We start from the raw sequence: 24,182 nt of genomic DNA, 5'->3' as shown, positions 1-24,182 counted from the left end.
TCAAGCATTTCTAAATGCACGTCCTCCTTTATGAGTTGCCAATGTCACACAAATTTTTTAAATGTGAGCTTTTAAATGATAAGGACCCAGCCTCCATCAAGCCTTTAGCACCGTGATTCTCTCACCCAGGAAGCCCCCGTCTCAATGTTCCAACCACTGACTCCAACGTGTTGGGGAACTTTCTTGATAGAAATAATTCATGTGCATTTTCAAGCCTCAGTTTACAAACACGACCAGATAGATTGTCATAAGGCCAATGCACACCACCCTGCCTCCACATCCACATCACTAATTTGACAGCACAAAATGTTAACGCTAACTTTATTTTGAATTTGTTTATTAAACATTTCCTTTATCCTGGACAAAAAAGACACTGTGGATTGTTAGTAAATTCTTCTGCTGCTGCTATTAGAAATTGTTTTAAGAACCCATAGCTCTGCGAGGAAATAAGCAATTTCTACCCACTCCAAGCACGTGCCAGTTGCTGCCATCTTTTCCAATTCACAACTTCCGGAGTTAAGTCTAACCTCAGCTGTAAAAAAAAAGACAGAAGCCAGAATGCAGTGGTCAAGACATTCAGATCAGCAAGGCTTCCTAAACTCGCTGTCCTCCAGAGCAGAGTTAAGACAGAAATTCCACTCAAAGGACACTCCAGTCATCAAATCCAAGACCTGTTCAAAACAAAAGGATAAAAATGAGATCAAAACACAAAAACTCCACAGTTTTATTTAAGAAGTGCTATTTAAGCTATAAAGGATTTCCTGTTGTTCTTGTTCTAAATAATTTTAATAGTATTCTTTTGTTCTTGGGTTACTCTATATCCAAATAATCATGTATGTAAATGACTCCATACAACAGTGGATGCCACTGACAATGTCAACATTACTGTTTATCCAGAAGCATTATATGTTCATGCAAAAATGGCATTAAAAGCTTGTGGTCAGATCAAAAAACCACAACTGTAATTGTTTATTTATATAGCTCACCATTACTCTGTAGTGTAAGTTTACATTTTTAAAAATTTCTAAACATTGCCGAGTTAGTCTTAGAAGAGTGAAAAATGCATCGTTCGCCTAAATGATTAAAGACAAACAACTTAGGACTATGCATGCAGCAAGATGCTTTAATATGGAAATTATTTACTTTGCCAAGGCTTATAGTTTTCATTTTGATGCTGCCCTTGAAAACTCCATGATAACAGGGCCATTCAGTGGAATTTCTGCATTTTGCTCTTTAGTTCAGGGCAGCTGGTTTCTTTCCTCTCTAAGCAGAAAGCTAAAGTATATTTATCACTCTAACAGTGACTCAAAACAAACAGGAAGTCTTCATCAGCCGGCTCCTGGGCATAGCTGATATTAGGTACTGGCAGAAAGGAAACAGAGACCTCATTCTGTGGGAGTCCGACAGAATGTACATGCAGATGCAGGCGATAACAAAGTTAGGGATGCTCCAAATGACCACCGTGTTCTCCCAAGATTAAGTGCACTTGCAGTGCTCACCAGTTTTCAGAGTCTGTGAGAATTCCTCAGGAGTTTTCCTTTCCATTTCAGTTTGAAAGAGGAGTTTGAACTGGATACCACGAGCCTTAGAATCCTTGTGAACCTATGCACCAAAGGAAACCTGGGAGCGAGCTATTCTGGGAGATTTGGCTTTGATCTGGTTGCTAGGAAAAAGCCCTGCTTTTGTCTGGAAGTATTCTGAATGGCTCCTTCAGTCGGAATGAGGCCTGCAGGTCACTGTCTGAATTAAGTGAAGAGGACTTTTTTTTTTTAATTCTAAAAATGAAGTTGTCGCTGTGTGCCACAATAAAGCTGGAGAGAAGGAACTCTGCTGCCGAGCCCTGGCAGTGGCTCTTTGCTACAGCTTAAACTCCAAGGTACACTGTGAAAGTCACTGAGGCATGTCGCAGATCAAATGTATGCAAATACTCCTCAGTGGCACGCATGTTCCTAGAGACCTTCGTCTTCACCTTGTTTTTCAGATAAAACCTGTTTCAGATTCAAAGCCCACTTTATTTTTCTTAATATAAATGTTCATTATCAAACAGCTTTTTTAACCTTTCAAATAAATAGAAAGGTCAAACATTCACACCTAACTTTTTGCAGCTCAACCAAACAGAATGGATTGGACTGCAAACTGCTCATATTGATTCAAAAAGTATTGAGCAATACACTTTGGGGGGTCCCTTAAATTTTTTTTCATTTGTTGACTAATCTCCTTGTTCGTGATAATGCTTATACCTTTGACTTTACAGCCATTATCTAATCTTCACAGGTCCTGGTGAGGTAAAAAGGGAGCACGTCTTATCTCCATTCTACAGATGAGGAAACAGAGAGGCAGGGAGGTTGAGTAACAAGCTCATGTTTTAAGTGGCACGCTCTGTCCAAATGCAAAAATGACAGTAGGGCACAGACTTTGTTTTTGCAGGAATGGGGCTGGATATTCACCTGGTCACTCATAAGTTCACCAATCCCCTTTATGATTAGCATTTCTGCAGTGACGGAACTGAATCTCCATACAACCTATTGGAAAAGTATGCAGCAAACCAGCCCAAGTGAGGATCAAACCCTTGACCTTAGTACCATTGGCATCTGGTGCCCATGACCTGAGCCATATAGCAGAAGCCTAAGTAGCCCAAAGCAGAACAGGACCGATCCAAAAAGTTCCATTGCTCCCGTTCTAAGTAATTCTAGAATAGGAAAGAAAGGGCAATATTTCATGAACTTATCTAGTTCTGTTCTCTCTCAAGTTTGCAACACATTTTGCACTCCAAGCAAGTCCTAAAATATGAGATATAAATAGAAAAATAAGGGGGAGCTAAGAGGTAAACTACAGGAATGAAAATTTCACTACAGTGAGAAAAAAATGAACGAAAGGAAAAGTGTGCAGAGGCTGGGACCTTCAGGAGCACAGCATCACTGTGGGTGGGAAGCAGTTCTTCGCTTGGGTTTGTACCTGTAGGGCTCGATACTAAAGATAAGGAAAGGTTAAAAATGAAAAGGTAATGATGTCCACGTGAAATTTACATGATGTTATAAACCAATGTTACTGCAATAAAAAAAACCTCCAAAATAATAAAAATCATGGAGCATATCACAAAAGAGAAAAAACGAAGGAGATTCTTTTCCAAATAACATTAGATAAACTCTCTCTCTCTCTCTGTTTTTTAAGCCTTATTAAGGTATATTTGACATCCTTTTTTAAAGGAAGTAGGGCCCTTATTCCTCAGAAAAAGTTATAAGGAAAATATATGCAAGACACCTAGAGTGTTAACCAGATATGACCTGGAGTAACCAGGTGGTAGGGGATTATCTCTTGAAACAGGCTGGGGGATCCTCTATTATATCAGAGCACCTTCTAGAGGTTTCAGAAGCAGGAAGGCAGGCTGGCCTATCTTTTGGAATGCAAATTTCCCTGCAGAACACCAGGCAAAAACTCAGGAAGCCCAAACCAGACATCCCTGCCAAATGACAAAACAGAAGTGTTTTCAGGACAGCATATCCTCTCTCCATCTACCTGTTTACTTAAGCAAATTTCTTTTCAAACTGCATATACAGTTGTAGGTCTGTGAATTGTATATCTGTGAACACTACAGAAATGTCCTTAATCTACCTCTAAAAGCCGATCTAAGTGATAGTGTCAAAATTGACGGAAACTGAACTCTCTCAGTCCAGGACTACTAGTGTGTTGGGCTCAACTCTGAATGTGGAAAGGGACCACACTGCTTTTCTGGCTTCGTGAAATGGCAACAGACTAGCAGTACCAATTAGCCAGACCAAGGTTCTTCAGGCACTGCCGGAGACCAACTCCAAAGACCCCCACTGAGGGGGACCCAAAGCCTGGGGCTTGAGCTACCCTTCCTTATTCACATTCCAGCAACCCAGGAGAACTTGGCATGAATTTCTCAGTATGACACCATGGCTAGAGCTCAGCAAAAACCAAAAATGAATTAGGTGAATCTAGTAGGTCTAGGCACAAATTCAGCAGGTGAATTTATTTGCAAATTACCCTTTGGACCCTTCTCACTTGAGATTCTCTTAGAGACATAGAAGAGAACTTGGTCATCCTTAAAGTAAAGAAAAGCAGTATTTGCTTTCAATATTTGGTGCATAGCCAATCATACAAAAATATTTAATAAAAGAATCGTTTTTGAAGTTATTATACATTTATTACAGGATTATTGATTTTAGTAATGAGAATTCTATTGTTGGTATTGGGTTGACATGAGACATTTTTTTTTCCTGGAGATTTCTCAATCATTTAATTGAGTCACCTTATTCCTTCTGCCCCGATACACAACTACTCCTGTTATTCTTTGAATTAATTTGGATAAAAGCCTTCTGCAAAAGCCATCTTTCTGGATCCACAACGTCCTCTCTGAACATTTGTTAACACGTTACATTATACTAAAGTGAATTCACCCACCAGAAATTAGACAATCTATACTGGTTTTAATAATTTTTGAAGGCTTACAAAGTGCTAATCATGAAAGCAGTGATTCCCAGCCCTGGTTTTCTGATAGCCTGGGGTTTCTCCAATTACCTCATAGATCTCAAAGACAAAATTCCAAAAATTTTTCAGAAGAAAATTTATTATAGTTTCATTTAGTTTGAAATATAAATATCTGCCATTGGGGGTAGGAAGTGTGTCACAGTGGGACTTGGTGGGTAGGAGCGTTGTGAAAAAAAAAAGGCAACAATAGTCCATTGAAACTCCTCAAAGCTCAAAATCATTACGCTTTCCCACAAAAAAAAGAAATGCTATTCTTATTCCTAAGGACTTAAATTCTAACATACACCGTATGACAGGCACAAAAAGGAACTAGGACATTCCAGGACATTTCCTCAAAAAGAATACAAAGAAGGTGTGTCACACATTTTCGCAAATAAACCTGATAATATCTAATAATTCCAGCGCACTATTATATGTGCTAAATTACAGTCGCACTAAGAAATGAGAAAATCTCTGGAATAGGACCAGGATTGCTTTTTAATTGTCCATTAGAAAAAGCAGGGAACAAAATCGCCTGCAATGATTTCGTTTCGAGATCGTTCACCTTATTTTTAAAACACAAAATCAAACACATATTGAGACTCACGGTGAGGCTGAGCAATACAATCGAAGCAAACTGTCTCCTCGCCTCGGCTCGGGCTCAGCAGCTCCAGCGAGCCCACAGTGCCAGCTTGAGACTGGCAAGGCACTAGCATTGCACAAAACAAAATCTTAATTTTTCAGCTCAAGCTGATTCCACTGAGAACATCTCTCTCTCTCCTCACCTTTCGATTCTTTTTTTCTGAATTGAGGTCTTTCTATTTAAGGATGTTCTTCCATTATGTGAGATGCCCCCAAGTGAATGAAAAACAAGGACAATTTTATTTTCACACGAAGAGTCCTCCCCCAGGGCCATATTCCATGAATGAATGGCTTGTAGGATACACCGCTAATAATAAACTCCACCAACTGTGCCAACACAAGTGTGAGAAAAGCATGGGGAAGCTAAGGCTGGCCAAAGGAATTCCCCCATCCCTGCCGCTGCTGACTCTTCCAAGGAAGCTGTTGAGCCGGCTTGCTTATTTACTTGCTTATTTGCCAGGAAGGTATTCCTTTTAAAAAGTAAAATTAAATAGTTCCTACACCCTTTTCCTTGCCTTGAAATCACTATTTCTACTAGAAAATAAACGTGTAAACTCTGTCTGTGAAGATCCTGGGGAACCATGGTGAACAAAATCTACCAATATTTATCGAAGGAGCAATCCTATACTGGCTAGAAAAGGAACTGGGAACAAGGAGGTCATTTCCCATTCAAATTGAAATGTCAGCACGAAATACTGTCGGAAATCAAACACACCAAGAGTGACTGCACATGTCACAAACTCATCTCATCTGACCTCCCCAACACTTGTACCCGAGTGTTACTGTCAATGAATTGTCTGGATTCCAAAGAGCATTCTGGCTGAGCTCTCACCCACCCTGTGGATTAACTAAGACCTTTTTTTTTTCTTTTAAATCTCAGGCTTGTTTTCCTCCTGCAACACAAAAGGCTTTTAGTCCACCTACCCACCATTAATAAGCTGGTATGCAAAGAAGAACGCAACTTGGTTAATTGTTGAAATAGAAAACATAATTAGAAAAACTATCCACATGACTTATTCCACAATCTACTTCATTTAATGGATAAAACATAAGCTTCCACCCATTACTCAAGCCATCCTCACTCCCACTCTTTTCATTCATTCTTTATCTGCTTAACAAGGATTTATTGAGCACCTGCTACACTCACAGCTCTTTGCTGGGCACTGAATTTGCGTCCCTGGATAAGAAAAACCAAGTCCTGTCCTCTGGAGCCAAAACTTTCCTGGAGAGAGACAGAAATAGAAAGATATTGTTTTAAGTAATTTCTGGAAATTGTAAGAACTATGAAGAAAATATAATTGAGTAGAGGGATAAAGACTAATTTGGATAAAATTTTCTAAATATGAAGACAGTGACCTGCTTCTTAACAAATGAGGAAAGAAAACAGTGATGGACATAACATTTCAAATTGGTCATCCAGGGAAGGGCTCTCTAAGGCTAGGATATTTGAGCTGATTTTCTGCTGGAAGAGAGAGCCAGTCAAACAAAAACAGAAAAAGAACAAAAGTGCTCTACAGTGAGAATGAGCCTGGTGAGTCCAAGGAACAGAAAGGAGGTGGGAAGGCTGAAGCATAATGCAAAGCAAAATAAGGTAAGCCCAGAAATTGAGGGACGTGGAGGGTGGAATTTATTCCAAATGCAATGGGCAGCCTTTGGAGGGTATGAAACAAGGAAGTGACTTGATCTGATGGAGGCTTGCAAACAGCAGAGTGTCAGCTCTCTCGGGAGTCTAGTGAAGAAGCAAAGCAGGGCAAATTCAGGACATATCTCAGAGTGAGAGGAAGAAAAGGGAGCCAAAATAGCTGTCGTGTTTTTTACCTAAACAGCCGAGTGGATGGTAAGCCATTAACTGAGATGGAGCTAATGGGGGAAATACTTCTAGACCCCTCTTCTAGGTGTGAGAGGTGGAAACTCACTTATTCAATCTGCCCCTCAGCAGTCCTTGAATGTATGAAAATATGAGCTTTCCTCATTTTTCTTAGGTTATAGTGTCCTATTTAAATCAGGATACTCTTGGTTGCTGGCATGCTTTTTACTCCATTCCCATCAATTTCAAACCCTAGTTTAAAATCCAGTCCCTCTAATAAGGCGTTGCTGATTGAAACTCTCCTCATAATGATTACCCATTACTAATGTTCATTCTTTCAGTTTTTATTACAAATCTTTTCCTCTATTTTATACTTAGCTCCTACTGGATTTAACCAGATTCCTCGGCCTTCCTCTTTTTAGCCCCCACCTGCCCCACCTCTCAACTGCATCCTTTGTATACTCCCAATGCCCCACCAGGCTCTGTGTTACCCAAGCCTGAGTTCTGCCCCCTCCACAACTGTTCTCTACCTGGCATTCTCTCCCCATACTTTACCTGCCACACAGTCCTGCCCTTCCTTTAAGACCCAGATCAAGGCACCGCTTTTCAAGAAACCATTTTTGACCCCTCCCCAATCAGAGGCGATTTCTCCCTCCCCATCCCCTAGGAGGCAGTGGAGTATAGTGGTTGACATCCCAGCTCTGGGGTCAGACTCAGTTCACAGGCCCACCTCTGCCATGTCCCAGCTGTGTGACCTTGGGTAACTTATTAATATGTATAGTTCTCTGCTGTTTCATCTGGAAAGTGCATGTGGAGGGAGGGAGGAAGTAAGAGTACCTGTAACTCACAAAGTTGTTGTGAAGATTAAGTGAGGCAACACACCTGAAATACATCATATAGTGCCTGACACATAATAAGGACTCTTCAACGTTAGATGTTTTTGTTACTTTCATTCCAGCGTTTTTGGCTCTCTTGTAAAAATAACAGTCTACTTTGTATTGTGGTTGTCTTTAACCCAGCAGATTAAAAGCTTTCTGAGGATATAATGGCACCTTCTTCATCCTTGTATTTAGTAGGTATCTTATAAATATTTATTGATGAATGAATGCTGAACATAAAATAAACAATTTTAAAGATTTTCATTTCTTTTGCCCAAATAGATTGATTCCTCTTAAAGTAGAAATAGTATCTTTTCATTTCTTATTTTAAATTCCATATTGCCCAGTATGCACATATACTCTGTGTGTATATAGATATATATACATTATAGTCTATATTTTTAACTTTTTAAAAACTTTCTGAATTAAGAAACTCTTGAATAATCAGTACAAGGAATGCACATGTCATGCTAAATTCACTAGTGATGCTGCTTTTAAAAAGAAAAACCCTCTCTTCAGTTTTCCTAAGCATACGGAATGACCACAACAAGGCATCATTCCAGCTCATAAAAATCTTCATGCCTCTGAAGGAGGTTCTTGTTAGTGACATGTACTCACTCATCAACATCAATTAATATTCATTGGACAAAGCATAGATGCGGCACATTATGCTGTGTGTTTTGTACACATTTTCTAAATGTGAAGACACTATCTCTGTTATCTTACATGTCAAGAAAGAACATAATAAATAATAAAAAACATATTTGGCAATAGGTTTATGAATAGTATTATATCTCATCTCACATAAGATGGAAACCTTCAAGAAGCAGGTAGATCTTGACTGGCTTTGAGATATGATAAGTACAGAGTCCAGTGGAGAAATAAAGAGAAAGAGTATGGATTTGAAACTAAATCAAGGGTCAGTTGTAGGTTACTTTTTTTTTTAAGTAAGTACAACATGCTAAAATAGGGATAAAAACTAGATTAAAAGATAAACTTATAGAGTCCCTATATCTTTCTTCACAAAGTACCGCTTAAGCTAGAAAAGATTTCCTACAGTTTCCAGTAGACATAATTTTATTGTATTCTTTGTTCCTAGATTATCCCATATCCAAATAATTATAGACGTAAATTATATAACCCTGCGTAAAGAGCATCATTTTTCCCTAGTGACGAGCTAGTATCAAAACTCCACGATAATTATGCCTTAATACAATCCATTGTAGTTCTCCTCTGTTCATTCACTTTTTTCTCTTTGTTCACCTTCCTCTCCTTCACTTCTCCCTTTCTTTCTTTCTTTCCTTACTTCTTGAGTTTCCTAGCATTTGTGAATAATTTGGTCAACCCTTCCATCTGACAGTCTGTGTCTTCAGTCCCTAGTCAGCAGCTATACTGTATCGCACAGATTGAGTTATTTAACTGTACAAGTTCTTGTCTCCAATACACACTCTTCTTTTCTCGGTTGAGTTATAAAACATACTTTTTTCATCAACCTCCAAAAAAAGTAACAAAGACTCCATTCTTACCCATGAATTTAAGAATTCAGGATAATTTCTCATGTAGCATCCATTTCAATTCTCAATATTTCCATATCACAATCTAACTGCCTGTGGCATATCCGGGATTCTGATAAAAAAAAAAAAAATTGTCCAATTCTACGTGTAAAATTTCTCTCTCTTGATGTCTGATTGACAAACTACCTAAAACATATTCCAACTAAAATAAGTGGGTAATAAAACCACTGAGATAAACATTTTCTGCTCTGTTTCTTAATCTCTACATACTTCTTTATACATTCATTGACCTTACATCCAGCAGAGCCTCCATGGATTACACTTTTGAATTAAATAAAATTTTGGCCTATATCATTATGCCTCATGCATTATTTCTCTGCTTAGCTAGTAATGGTTATTTCTCCATCGCTGTTGAAGTTAACTAAATGGGAAAACCTATAATCTCAAATACAAAACTATTCAGCTCTATCCGAAAGTAAAGGACTTATCCCAATTGTGCATCCCATATTTACTCCTCAAAGTAGTTGTAAGAACATACCCATTCTTATCCCTCCTTGGTTTTTTTTAGTCTCCCTCCTCAACAAAACAGCATGTGCTAAAATCGAGGGCATTCATTTCAATTCATCAAAATTCGTCCTTGCCACTGCATTTGTTTGCCTTTGCGCCTACTGAAAAATTGGAACTTGGAAAATAGTAAATGAGAGAGGTCTCTGGAAGGAAAGATCTTATTTGATACAGTAATATTGTAATAATACAGCTCTTTCCCATGTACTTCAAAACTGACTCCAAATTTAGAAAATGAAGTGCAATTACTTTTTCAAGTGGGAATTTAAGTCAAAAGCAAAAAAGGTCACCTACTTTATTTTTAAGTAGTCAGCTCCCACAAGGGTGGATTTGGGTCTGTCTTATTTACTCCTGAATCCCCCTGCCTAGGACAGAGCCTGCCACATAGTAGAGGGTAGCTCAATAAATAAATATTAAATGAATGAGCTACTTTACTCCAAAAAATGTTGAAACTTGTTTACTAGCTGTCAACAGCAGGTTCCTTCATGCATAAAATAGCATCAACTGTGTAATTTGCCCCCACTTCCTCCTTTTGCAGAAAGCCAACAAAAGAACTGTAACTTTCTACCTAAGGATCAAAGGTGTCAACCTATTGGCTCAGGCAACTTTAAAGTCTTGGATAACAGTCTTTGGTTATTTTTAGATAATTTCTTTTGTTTCAAGCTTGAAAAGAAGCATTAACAAAGATCAAAAAATAAGTCACTGATTCAGAGGAGGAAAATGCATATTAAGAAGTTCAAAATATAGTATGGAGAGGCTGTGAGCTAACCTTCCCAGAATACGAGTCAGATCCAGCTTTAGAGACTAAAGAACTACATCAGTCTCACTTGGGACCCATCAACATGAAAGGAGTGGGAGAGCTTGGAAAGTTGAGAGTCTGCAAAGGGAAGAGAAAAACAATTTAAAAATTATAGAGTGACCCATGCATTCTCAATGCCTAAAACAATAAATCAAGAGGTACAAAACTACAATCAAGTTGTAACAATGGTTAACTGTAGATGGTGGAACGATGGGTGAATTTATTCTCACCCATAATTTTCTGTATTTCCAAACATTCTACAATAAGTATGTAAGACTCAGGCAGTCAGAAAGAAAATAATACATTTACTTTTTAAGCTAAGAAAAAAGCCAGGGATATAAATCATGTGATCCATGAAGAAAACTTAAAGGATTAAGATTATATAGACAAAGAAGAGAAGGTACATTGGTGACTTAACAGTCTTCATTGTTAAAACAACTATTAACCTAAAACCTACTGCAAAAAACATAGGATGGGCTTCTTTCTTGTTAAAATAATAATAATCATAAATATATATACCCACATAAATGTGTGTGAGCATAAACACACACATGTACACAACGTATACATATACACACATCTTATACATATTTCCAGGGAGTAAGGCTCTCAGAGAAAGGGCAAAGGAACAAACTGTGTGGGGAAAAAAGCGCCTATAATTAGGGTGTCATTTCAGGCAGCACCTCTCATGGGGGATGTGAAGACAGAGAACATGAACAAGGATAAAGGAGTATGCCTTCCCAAGGGGACGTCAAAGAATGTCAGGAAAAGGAGACATGCTTAAAATAAAGGGTGAAATAGAATGACTATTGTACCACAATTAAGGCATACCCATGGAAGTGTCCAATGTGTGAACATACATTCTGGAGTAGAAAAGTGTTTGAGAATCCCTAATCTACCATCTTCAAAAGGAAGGATTCTGAACAAGCCAAGACAATATGGGAACAAGCAGTTTCTCTCACAGGGTGATCAGAAATGAAAAGTCTTGTCACAAAGGAAGAAAGGACCCAAAATTAAGCTCTATTCATTCCACAAAGCTGACTAGAAGCTTTCTTGCTGTCTATGTGTCTTGATCTAAAATTATCTGGGGGAATACAAACCCCAACCTAGTAACCTCCTTGACCCATTCTGTGGTTGAGGAGTTGTATTATTCTTAACAAAGCTGCCATTCGTATCCAGTGTCTCTCTTTCCAGTTGTTACAGAGACAGTAAATACGAAATCAACATCATCCACCTAACAAAAGTTGACCTCTCGCAAGTATCATAATCTCACAATAAAGAGGGATATCAAGAAAACACGCTTTTACTCAGAGAAATTGCTCTACCAGCAGAAATATCAAGAATGTTACCAGGTGCCATGGTTAGTGAGGGAGACACTTGGAGGACACATGGGGTTTTCCAGGTTCTTGAAATCACATTGCATAGGCGGCTGTCTCCCTCTGACCTCATGGCAATGACAATCAGCCACATATATCTAGGATTAGAATGGTTCAGGTCAATTCAAACTTTCACACAGGATCTGGAGCAAACACATAGAAAATACAATCAAACTTAAACTTTCTATTCAGGATAGGAACCCCTCCAAGCTCTCCAATTTCCTCAGGCAATGCTACAACTGAAAACACAGCCAAAGGAAGTGTTCAACAGAAGATTCAACTGGCTTCATTCTTCAAAGAGGAATAGTGAGGATTTACCCAGCACCTACTATGTGTCAGTGACTGTACTGAACACGTGACATCCACTATTTCTTTTGGGTCTTGAGGCTGTTCAGTTCTGGCTACTCTTTCTAAAGTTCAATTTGGGGAAATTCAAAGGTCCTTGGAAGTCCCCCACCAGCGGTAGCCAGAGAGGTGTCTAGAATAAGTCTAGGAATAACCTAGTCCCATCATTCAAAGATGAAGGCGACATAGTATGATTGGATGGGGAGAACTGGAAAATTGTTTCATTATGGAAGCCCTGGGACCACTACCTCACATCAGAGCAAATTCTGATGAAGTTCCAAACCCAAATCATTCTCCTCAAGGTTGTTGACTCACCATATTTGGCTCTTATACATCTCACTCGTTCATTCTCTCTCTCTCCCTCTCTCTCTCTCTCTCTCTCAGCTTTGCTCTGCGCCCTCATGAAACAGAAAGGGTGCCCAGAATTGGTGAGAGGTGACAGAGATCAAAGGGCAGCATCACCCTGCTTGCTCCAAGGTGTTAGCCCTAGGATTGTACTGTTACTCTCACTTCCACCCACAACCCTTTTATTTTCTGTTGCGTATCAAACCTTGACCAGAAAGCTTTCCTCATTCCCATGCCCTTCTCTCCACCATGTATCCCTTTCCCCATCCCATCCTCTCCACCTATATGTGCATTCACACACACACACACACACACACACCCTTATACTCACACACATCCCTTTTTCTTCAAAGGGCATCAAGTACTCAAAGAGAGAAAAGGAGCCACTCAGACCTCACTGAGGCCATGCGCACGTACCCCCAAGTCAGAATGCGACTTGGTTTGGGGCGGTTTCAATTTATTAGTTTCACAGTCTCGAATCAATACCATGCAAGAATCTATTTCAAATAGCTTTTCTTTAAACGGAGCTTTGACAGCCCAAGTGAGGTCAGATCCTAAAACTAGACAGAATTTTTTCTACAGTGCTTTTGTGAATACAGCATGTTGGCAAAAGATTATTAAAGTAACTCTTGCGGCCAGTGTCTCTTTGTTCTCCACCTCTGGGAAAGCTGCACAACTCAGCTGCGTGGAAAACAAGGCAGAGCATTTTGCTGTCAGCAGCCACGCACCCTTTGGGTGGGGGGCCACATAAGTACTGGAGAGCCCCTCTTTACAAGTCAGAAGTGCCTCCTAAATGTGCCCTTCCTCTGCTCTAATGCCTCAGAATTGTGCGTGGTGCTCTCTGACGTCCGTCAGGGTAGTAGACTCTGACTCTGTTCCTCTTCTAGTCTGTACTGAAGAGCAGTGAAGGGAAAAGCCTCAAAGGTGGGGAGTTCTATGTTTATGTGCAGCAACAAGGCAGCCATATCCTTCTGCTTTCCCCTGAAAATCAAGCCTCACCTTATCGTTTCCTCACCAAGATTAACTCCTGCTTCCTGAAGAGTATTTCTGAGGTAGAAAGCAGAGGTGGTGAAAAAAAGGGGAGCTGAAAAGCCCAATCTGTCAAGCTCCATTTTAGAAGAAAGGAAAACTGAAAAGTGAACGTATTTAACATGAGCCATTTCCTGCACTCAGGAGGGAAGAAAGCGCGCTAGTCACTGTGTGCAGGAGGAGATCCGCACTGGTGTTATCTCTGACCTGCAGCTTAGCCCCAGTGTCTCAGCTGCCAAAAAGCTCCCATTCAACGTTGTGCTGAGTTCATCAATGCTCCACGTGTCAGGATCCTAACAGGAAAAAGCAGGACAGACAGTCTCTCCATTCAACCGCCTGGGGACCCCATGACAACTAAAATCCCCTCGCAGACCGTCCATATCAACCTTCGGCAGGTCAGAGCACGCAACCCCTTCAGAACCACAGGCTCAGGCCCACACCCTTTCCCCTTGTCAACATTGTCACTTTAAACAGAACATCGAGCCTTATCACGAAACCTGAAGTAAGTATGACAATTAAGATGGATTGCAAAGCCTGCTTGTGCTTCACAATTAACAATCACTTGGCAGCGGGTTCCACGCAACTGTTAGGGGGTATGGCAAGAACTTTATCCCTGCTTAGTGCCGCATTAGCATATTTAGTAGGCTGCAAGACATAATTCCTAAGATATGAACATATTTTTGTCTTTTTAAAAAATCTGCAATTAAGCTATAATATGTAGAGACTGCACCAGGCAATCAACGTGCAAACACCAAGATGGAGTTGGGAGAAAGGAGGACAAGCAAAAGAAATGTTCCCCCAGCACTGATAACAACCTGCACCAGTTACTGCTCCCAATGTCGTGGGTGAGCTAGAAAACTGTGGCTCCTTCCTGTCTGTGACAAAACTTAGGGGGGGCCGGTGTTGCCCAACTGCCGCTGGCATCAGGTGATTGCTCTGTAAGGGCACAGCTACGTGCTTTAAACCCACATATGAAAAAAATTGGACCCCGAGATGACCCTAGTGGTTACTGAGCAAACTATGCCTTTTTCACAGAAAGCAGTTTTTGATTCTCAATCTCTGAGTAAGAAAAGATGCTGATAAAAAAAATCACAAAGGCACTTTATTCAACAAATGTGAGATCTTTTCCTCAAATTTTCCATTATTTTCCCTGACTAGCGGGCCCATCTGCCACACTGTTGAAAAAGGACTGGTGAGCGCCAAGACTAGACCCACGTTTCTGAAAACGCAACCCGAGCTACTGTCCTAGGCTTCTTCAGTGTGTTTTTGTATACATTCAGCCCTAGAGTCCAAGCAGGCCCCTGGTGGAGGCTGAGGAGGGAAAGAAAGCCAGCCAGATCTTTCTGATAGCCAGGACTTTGTATTTCTTGACATCTGGGTTGCAAGAAGGCAGGATATCCTGCCAAATATATTACAGCTGTGCGTCCCACCTTGTGACTTAGGACACTGCTGAAGCTGAGGAACACAGAAGATATAGGTGTGTTTTCTGGGAAAGAAACCTCACCCTTTACCTCTTTTGTAAAAGAAAACACACACATACACACGCACACACACGTGCATGCACGCATGCCACCAGCTTAGGAGCAGCTCTCCAGTTGCATAAAAGAAAGCATATGAAAGTAACAAATGCGATTTAGCACACAAAGTCTTTCTTTACAAAACCAGGAGAGTAGCAGATTAAAGCACCTGGCAGTCTTGGCAGGCCCAAAGAAAAGCAAAGCTGTGACAAAACAAAACAGGTGTACAGGTATAAAACTTTTGCTTTCCAATAATGCCCCTCTCTTCACTGGAATGCTTTGACAGGTGCAGAAGTTCAAGTTACAGTGGGGAAGTGGCAAATAAATACACAGCATTAGCGTCTGACGTGCTTGCTGAGCACCGGGGATGTTAATAACTGGCAAGGTACACTAATCTCTGATTGCAACATTTGGTTTACCTTAATCTGGAGGGACAGCTGTATTAAAGAGGGAATTATACTAATCAGTTCAAGGCCCTTGCATATAAAACTTCCCATTAGGCTTAAAGTACACCAGCTTATGCTCATTCTCTAGGAGCCTTACATCTGGTTCTGAATAAGGCTGCCTCTCATTTGCAAGGTACAAACTGAAAACAAGGGGGAGGGGGGCTGACAGTTGCTGGAGGATGGGTGATAGAAGAGCAAGCTACTAATTCTTTGAAATTTTTAACAGCACAAAACTAGCTTCTAGGCATCTTAATACTAAAAGAAAAAAAAGCGTGTGTTATCAACCCTAGGCCATTTTTTCCTGTTACCGGAGGTGACCAACATAAAATAAAATTGATGATGTCAGTCAAAAACAGCTAAGCACAAAGCTTGGCTTTGTTATCTTAAGTCAGAAGGTATGATAGGCCATGCCATATGGCTCTAATCCGCCTCTATCTCCCATCACCTAACAGGAAACCTTCATGTAGCATGACCTTATTTGGCTGGTTCCAGGTTAGGGCTGCCCAAAGGGGATTTTTCTGTTTCTGCTATATCCAAAGGTTTATGTTGATTTTTTTCTGAGCCCTGCAAACTATAAATCCGACTGATTACTCTGCACTCTTTTGCTTGACTGAGCCTTTACAATCAGACATCCCCGTTAACAATAAGCTCCTAATGAATCAAACATCTATGGCATTAGTTTCACCTAGCTGCCTCTTTCCCATGCACTGTGCTGCTTTGTCAGACCTGGTTTGATGAGAAAAGCTAGTGACACTTGCTGCACCTATTGATAAACAATTCAGTAATGAGGGGCATAACAAAAATTACCTAAAACAACCTGATTAAAAATGACAGGCAAGGCTTTCTCCATTGCTCTATAGTGAAGGTAACTCTGGTTCTGCACAAAGAAAATAATGAGGTAAAATAAAATTTCCTCCTTTACCGAGGAGTTCACTTCGGAACGTGTGGTGATGAAGTTTCGGTGATATTTTAAACTCTTTCAGGTTATGTGATTATCAAGAATGTTAGGGACTCATAGAATTCAGGATGCTTGCCTTTCAACTTTCTGAGATGAACTCTCTGGTTTTTCTGCTTAAACTTTCTGAATAATCAAACTAATATCGAGATCTTCACTTTCTTAAATGTGAGCTTAGTCATTGAGAAACTCAATAGTGCAAGTGCAAATAATTAGGTAAGTACAGCATGGGCACAAAAAGAGAAATTCTAAGATACAAAAAAATGTTTGGGACAAAGTAGAAAAAAGTTCATGGACAAAACCATCTTCCTAAAAGGAGTAACTTAACCTTACCACGGTCATTGAAGCTCTTTTTATTGGGGTCACCCGGAGGACCTTTGCAACTTCGAAATAAGCTTATACCCAGGGGAGGCCAGGCTCCCATGAAAGCTTGATTCAAAGACAGAAATGTGTGGGTTTTGCAATTGTGTGGCAGCCTGTTGGGAGGGTTTCCATCAGTGCACAGATGCACTTGAAAATCAAATATGGACATGGGGAATGTTTTTTGGAGATGGAAAATGAGTGCTGATGACATGTTTATACTTCGCAGATGGATCCAGTACAGAACCATTTTTTGTAAAGAAACAATATCCACCATTTGCTAAAAATTTTTTTTGAGCAGCTACAAAATGGTGGCACAAAAAGTGAATATTCCCATCATACATACTCCACCTGTTCCTTGGTCTTACAACTGTCCTCCATCCTGACTGTAATCAATGACTGTTGTAGTCTTATTTTTTCTCAAATGTTATCCAAAAAGAATATGAAAAAAGAAACACAATACACAAAAGCATTTGGAAGAGCAAAATGGTCTGAAATTAATTTGCTACATATGAAAAATTGGAAAATGACAAATGCTATTAAGTAACAAATGCTGAATTAAATCCTGAAAAAATGAATTTTCTTATTGGCATGTTTTCTCCTTAAATTTGATATCAAATCAATTTTTGAATGTTTTCTATCTAGAGTCTAGAATGTCTCCTTTCTTCCTTCTATTGGCCCCACTTGAGATCCCTTAGGTATTTAGACTTCTGTAAATTACAAACACTTAGCATGGTATTAATACCACTTGTTGCCTTATTGTTGATACATTATAATGATAAATAGTTTATAGTTATAAATATCAATTATGAGAACATGGAAAGGCACAATATGTATAGGCTATGTATTTATAAAAACATAATCTAAAGCATTTAACTGCCGAAAAACATTATTGATAACATTGTATACTTTACTCAATAGACGATATCAAAATAATCAAATCTTAACTTATTGCCACCATAAATAATATTAACTAGCCATTTCAGGTGTGAAATATTGATAAGTGACCCACTTCAGAGATGTCGAGATTGTAACACAATAAAGAAGCTATGGATGTGAAATATAAAAGTTAATAGTTTAATAATTTAACACATTCTGAACACATTTTCAGACTTCATGAATAAGTATGTTTTTTTGTGTTCCAAATAATACATGACATATTAAAATTAATTTTTTCTTAGTTTCGGTCAAATTAACGTTTCCTGATATTTTACCTTATCATCTGTATTCATAACCTACTGAATTCCACAGCTAACCTTTAGTCAATCATATTTGTATTCTAAGAATTAGAACTTAAGAATTAGAAACAGAATATGAATCCCAGCAAATGGCCAAATAGCCTGAGACTGGATAACAAAATCTTACGAATATACATAAATCGACGTGTTCTTTCAACCTTGTAGTTTCTGGCAATGTACCAAGCATACATCGGCAGTTCTACATCCTATGATTCTAACACCTTGTTATCATCCTGGAACTAACAAAGGCCTGTGATACTTCCCTAAATAAAGCAAGTCTTCATTTTTATTGCTGGATTTTTGACACATGTGAATAAGGCCAAAACATTTTATTAATTCTTAAATATTGTTTTGCCTATCCATCAAAAAACCTAAGTTTTAGTCAAAGGCTTAATGTAGTCTTCAAGTTCCACAGAAAATGTTAGTATTCTACCTAAATTAAACTTATTAAACTTTGAAACAGTCAAGAAAAATGAAAGTATATCCTTCCAATTATAGCACTTATTATGTCATTATGTTCTTAATCATCATTCAACAAATGCCGAGAACATAGAGCTGGGAAGAAATTAGGGATCATTTGTCTCAATTCCTTTATTTAAAATATTAAGGAAAGGAGAGCCGAGAAATAATAGAACTATTTAAGTACACATAACTAGAGTGTGCCGGGTAGTCATGTTTTCTGAGGCCTGCTTCATTCTACCAGATCATTCGGTTTGCAAGGTCTGTAATATTTAGTTATAGTGGACTAATTTTGTGTTATTAGCCACTTATTTTCTAAGTACTATATTAAGTATAGTATGTAATAATATAGTGTTTAGAGAACATTGCACTTAGAAAATAAGTGAAAAAAAATTAATACACTAGATTCTACCTGTGCCTAAATTGTTGCCTGGATGTAAAGTCAGCACCTCTTTAAGATCACGAGAATATTAGTCAAATAAGTTAATACATGATGATACAATCAGGTCCCTGGTGATGAGCAGAAGTTATGTAAGGGTGCCACTAACCAAAGTACAGCTTAAACATAAGGACCCTGTAAGTTGGTCTGGCCCCTGCTACTTCTGTAGCAGAGATCCAGACACAAAACACTCATTCTGTAATCGTGACCATGCCACTTACCATTCATACAAGGAAGAACTGGAGAGCTTTTCTACATCAAAGTCAATATTAACTTGCAAGTTAGTCAAAAGAACAGCTTTTTAAAGCTTAAAGTTCATGATAGTCCACTCTTATCTTCTTGATATGGTTCTAAAGGAAGAGAATGGCCAATATTCCCAAATAAAGTCGTCCTTACTTAAGAGAATTGAAGCAATTTTCCTGAGCCCCAGGTTTAAAGGTGGGAAAGCATGGCTATCTCATAAGAATGTTGGGCTACTTTCCAAAGGGCTCACTAGTATCTGAATAGCAGCTGGTGGGGATCCATGGCTTGTCACTTCTATCCCTAAATTCTGGTAGTAGTCCCAATTCTGCCAACAAGTATAGGTGATACATGTGTAAGAAGCAAGTGTATTTCTCTCTACTATGAAAGGGTTTGGGTTCATCAATCCTGTCTTTCTGGACCCCAAGAATCAAAAAGAGTCTGACTCAAATAGTGTTTGGCATTAGTACGGAGAAGGGAATGCTTCCATCAACTAAAAGTCAAAAATGTCTGCCTAATGACGATACTGAATACTTCTTAGTTCAAGCATACATCTTTATAATTTATTTATCACACACCTCTAAGTTAGTTGAGTGCTGTTAACCAAAGGATAGCTTAAATATAGAGAGAGTGAATATCAAACATGGCTTTAGGTATCTTGAGAGAAGATCCCCTGGACTTTCCCAAACTTGGTCTAAGAAATATTCTTGATGCAGTCTGTTCCCACTGCTAGCATTAGTTATGTAAAGGTGTATGTGAGACTAATTTTTCTAACTGAGTCAGTTGTCTGGTTTATGTTTATTCCTAATTAGCTGCACTGATTCATATATCCTAATACTAACTAGGATTCAGACATAGTAATTGGTATATAACTAAACATATAATAATCTTATTCTTTTATGTTATTGACATTTTAAATTGTCCATTAAAATTCAGCCAATCAAAATAGCTTAATCTGTAAACAGGAGAAGTTTGTTTATCTTGTACAAAGAACTTGAAAAATATTCTTTGAGGGACCTGCCCAGTGGCACAGCTGTTAAGTTCGCACATTCCACTTTGGTGGCCCAGGGTTCGACGGTTCGGATCCTGGGTGCATACCTATGCACTGCTTGTCAAGCCATGCTGTGACAGGCGTCCCACATATAAAAAAGAGGAAGATGGGAACGGATGTTAGCTCAGGGCCAGTCTTCCTCAGCAAAAAGAGGACTACTGGCAGCAGATGTTAGCTCAGGACTAATCTTCCTCAAAAAATATATATATATTCTTCGAGTAGAATTCTAGACATTTACACCCAGGTTGAGGTTCCTCTAGTTTCTCTTGAATCTGTCTGAAAATATTCCCATACAATAGGCTGAATGGCAGAACATTAGACTTTTCTTTTACAGTCTTGCAAGCCAATTGACAAAACCAACTTTTGCTTGCTACATACCTCCCATTGCTGATTGTGGAAAGAACCTAGTTACCTCTGATGTTATTTTTCATTGGAGTAGTTAATTCTGCCAGTGATGATTGCACTAGGACTTTGGCAGTTTCTGCTTTCCCTCTTGAGAGGCTACCAGTTACTATAGTTGTCACAAGAAACCAATAGTAACCAGCAAGCACAAATAGACATGGCATATGCTCATCTTTTTTATTGTTCAAAACTAACAACCTCATGAAGATTTTAGAAACTGTCATACGGTTGGATCCCTGACTGCATGGCAAATAGAAGAAAATTTGAAGTTCTATCAATGAAAAGGCAGTGAAGATTTGCAGGGGTAAAATTCTATCTCTCCATCAAGGGATGCAATAAGATAAAGATGCTAGGTTTATAGAATTGATCCCAAAATATAGTCAGTTCTTCAGGAGTTCCAAATTCTAATATTCATGAAATACACAAATTTTGTCAAGATAGAGAGAGTCAAACAGAGAAGAACTGCCATGAGTCCTCATTTCCCCCAAGCTAAGTTGTAAAGAAGGGCCACGAACTTTTCCAGCCTTTTCCTGGTGGAGACTAGATCTTTTCGTGGCTTTTCTGGGCAACCTCTCCCTGGCTCCAGAGAAGTTCATGTTTACTACATTTTCCTTTGCACTCTAGCACTCGCAGACCTCTCTAATTATGCGCCTACTGTAACATCAGATGGAATCTTTCCACCCCTCTTTGCCTCCAATAGTTTTAAATTAACTGAAGTCACCATATTTCATTGAGAACTGTGTTATTACACTGTTCTAAACACTTTGGCTTAAATTATATGACACTATTAGAATTTTAACTGTTTTTCAAGTAATAAATCATCTTAAAAGATACTAAAGCCAATTGTTTGGATCACTAAAAATTTGAGCTCATTGAAGTCAATTTAAACCATAATCTACAATACTCAAATTAATTCATTCAGTGCACATTTATCAGGTCCCATCACGTATAAGGCACTGTGAACCAAAAGACATAGATCTGTGCAGCTCCAAGTCTTGTGATGGAACAAATACTTCAAAATTTGTACTCAGTTACAAGTTAAAATAGGAAGTTTTTTTGCTTCTTTTTTGGCATATGAAAATTTACTACTACCATGTTTTCACCATCTAAACTTATGATCTTAGTCTTTCCTTCTTGCCTTCACATAAGGCCAAAGGAGAGACATTGACTACTTTGACAACCTAAAGGGACTCCAGGAATGTCACCAACAGCATGACCTTTGAAACCAAACCCAGCAACCAGAATTTCATCATTTTTCTCAATAAAAGTCAATCAACCATCATTGGGTACAAACGCTGTGATTTTTTTGCCATTCTTGAGCCGCTGGACGACGACACTTTCTGATGACAGAATTTGGTTGTTTGTCTTCAACTCCTACTTTTCCCAGTACAACTCCCTTTGCATGAGAAGCATCTCCAAAAGGATTGACCTTCAGGGCTGTGCCCAAATGGGCTTTCTTGTAGTGTTTATTATGGCCCTTCTGATTTCATTGGTGGCTACAGGGCTTCTCGGCAGTAGGAAGATCGTGACACTAGCCCATCTTGCTGGCGCCACAGGTCTTTGCAAAAGAGCGAAGATTTTTTACAAAACTGTTTGCCTTATTTGATAGAAACCAACTCTCTCATCCCTACTTTCTACTCATTTATCTCTTTAGCTACTCATACTAGTATTTTAGTAAGAAATTTTAACTTCTAAGAGCCGTATATGGTAGACTCTATGGTATAACGGTTAAAAGGATGGCCTGTGGAGTCAGACAGATCAGAACTCAATGCTTATTCTACCACTTACTAGCTTTGTGGTCTTGAAAGAAATCCCTTAATCTTTCTGAGCCTTAGTTTCTTCATCTGTAAAACAGAAATACTGCTTCATTCTTGGTGACACACTGAGGACTAAATGAAACAATATTCATGGATCCCTTAGCATCTGCCCTCACATGTAGTGGGTGTTTGATAAAAAGTGGCTTTTATTGTCAAGTAGAGTTCAGGTGTCACGTATGTGCATGATATGCTTGGTAAGCAGTGTGATTCAGTCTTAGTAGTAGATACAGTGGCAGAACTTTCTTCCCCTGATAATAAGAAAAGTAAACTTTGATGGAACCAAAGGATGCAAAATATCTAGACCTAGAGCAAGGAGAGAACTGTGGTGCTGGGAGGAAAGCAGCTTCAGGAGCGTCTTAGCTGGTGTTCCTCTGAAAGCAGAGCCTGAGGCAAGGAATTGGATGCATGTTGGTTACCCCTAGAAACAGGTGTCAGGAAATGGAGAGAAGGAGGTGGGATTTGGGGAAAAGCCAAATAACATAATGTAAGGGTACATAAGACGGTACCTGCTGTGGACGGTGGGACCTCTGGGAAGCATGCCGAGTGCCTCTCAGAACTGTTTGTCTAAAAGATAGGTGTCTGGAACGTTTACCCACAGGCTCCTGTCTCCCATCAGTTGAGGGCTGCCCTTGCGGGTGTTAACTCCCCCACACATTTCCCTGGTAAGCTTGAGGAATCATTGAGCAGGCTTCTGTGATTCTGCAGAAGGCTCTGAGGCAGGAATTGGGAAAACTCAAAAAATGATCTGGAGGCCTGGGCTTATGAGAAACTGTCCACTGAAGCTACAGCTGAAATTAGAAGGGGGCTTAGGAGACAGGAAACAGGGCTCCAAACTTTTCTGCCACAAATAGTCCTTCTGACAGACCATCAAAAGCATCAAGACAGAGAGAAATTGTTATGGACTAAATGTTTGTGTGACCCCAAGATTCATAAACTGAAATCCTAACCCCAATGCGATGGTATTAGGAGGCAGGGAGGGGATTAGGTCATGAGGGTGGGGCCCTCACAAATAGAATTAGTGCCCTTTTGAAGGGCCAAGGAGACCAAAGTTCTCCTCTCTCCACCATGTGAGGGCACAGCAGGAAGACAGCCATCTGAAAACCTGGAAGAGGGCTCTCACCAGGCTGTGGCCACACTGGCACCCTGATCCCAGACTTTCAGCCTCCAGAACTGTGAGGAATAAATTTCTGTTGTTTATAAACCACGCGGTACTTTGTTACAGCAGTCCAAACTGACTATGACAGAAATGATACTAGCAAAAATTAATGCTGGCCCCAAAAGATAAATCAGATATCTGTTTTCTGCACGTTTTAGCTTAGCTTCTTTCATGGTAATGAGATGATGGTGAACAGAGTTAAATGAAATAAAGTAAAAGTACAAGGACATAAAATCTTTCACTTCCCAGAAGATGTTACCAGGATCAGAACTGCAAGGATTTTGAACTCGGCTACCTATGTAGTCACAATAC

The 24,182-nt window shown here is 39.3% G+C and overlaps 1 long non-coding RNA gene and 1 pseudogene across 7 annotated transcripts in view; both read right to left on the bottom strand.

The window, feature by feature from the left end:
• Nucleotides 1-320: 320 nt before the first annotated feature.
• Nucleotides 321-24,182, bottom strand: part of LOC103566246 (uncharacterized) — a 68,159-nt gene continuing 44,297 nt past the window's right edge. The window contains exons 4-8 of one of the 7 annotated variants that reach the window (XR_011528726.1): nucleotides 12,045-12,169; nucleotides 10,666-10,773; nucleotides 9,345-9,444; nucleotides 6,281-6,355; nucleotides 321-671 (exon numbers count right to left, since the gene is read on the bottom strand). This is a non-coding gene — a long non-coding RNA (uncharacterized lncRNA). Of the gene's footprint in view, nucleotides 672-6,267; nucleotides 6,356-9,344; nucleotides 9,445-10,665; nucleotides 10,774-12,044; nucleotides 12,170-24,182 lie in introns of all 7 variants that reach the window. The other 6 variants (XR_011528727.1, XR_011528729.1, XR_011528731.1 and 3 more) reach the window with 6 other exon arrangements.
• Nucleotides 21,951-22,437, bottom strand: LOC103566241 (small ribosomal subunit protein uS12-like; annotated as a pseudogene).

Source organism: Equus przewalskii, chromosome 17 (genome assembly GCF_037783145.1).
Source record: "Equus przewalskii isolate Varuska chromosome 17, EquPr2, whole genome shotgun sequence".
Classification (NCBI taxonomy): Eukaryota; Metazoa; Chordata; class Mammalia; order Perissodactyla; family Equidae; genus Equus; species Equus przewalskii.
The sequence above is the reverse complement of the archived record's forward strand: the minus strand, read 5'-3'. Positions and strand labels throughout refer to the sequence as shown.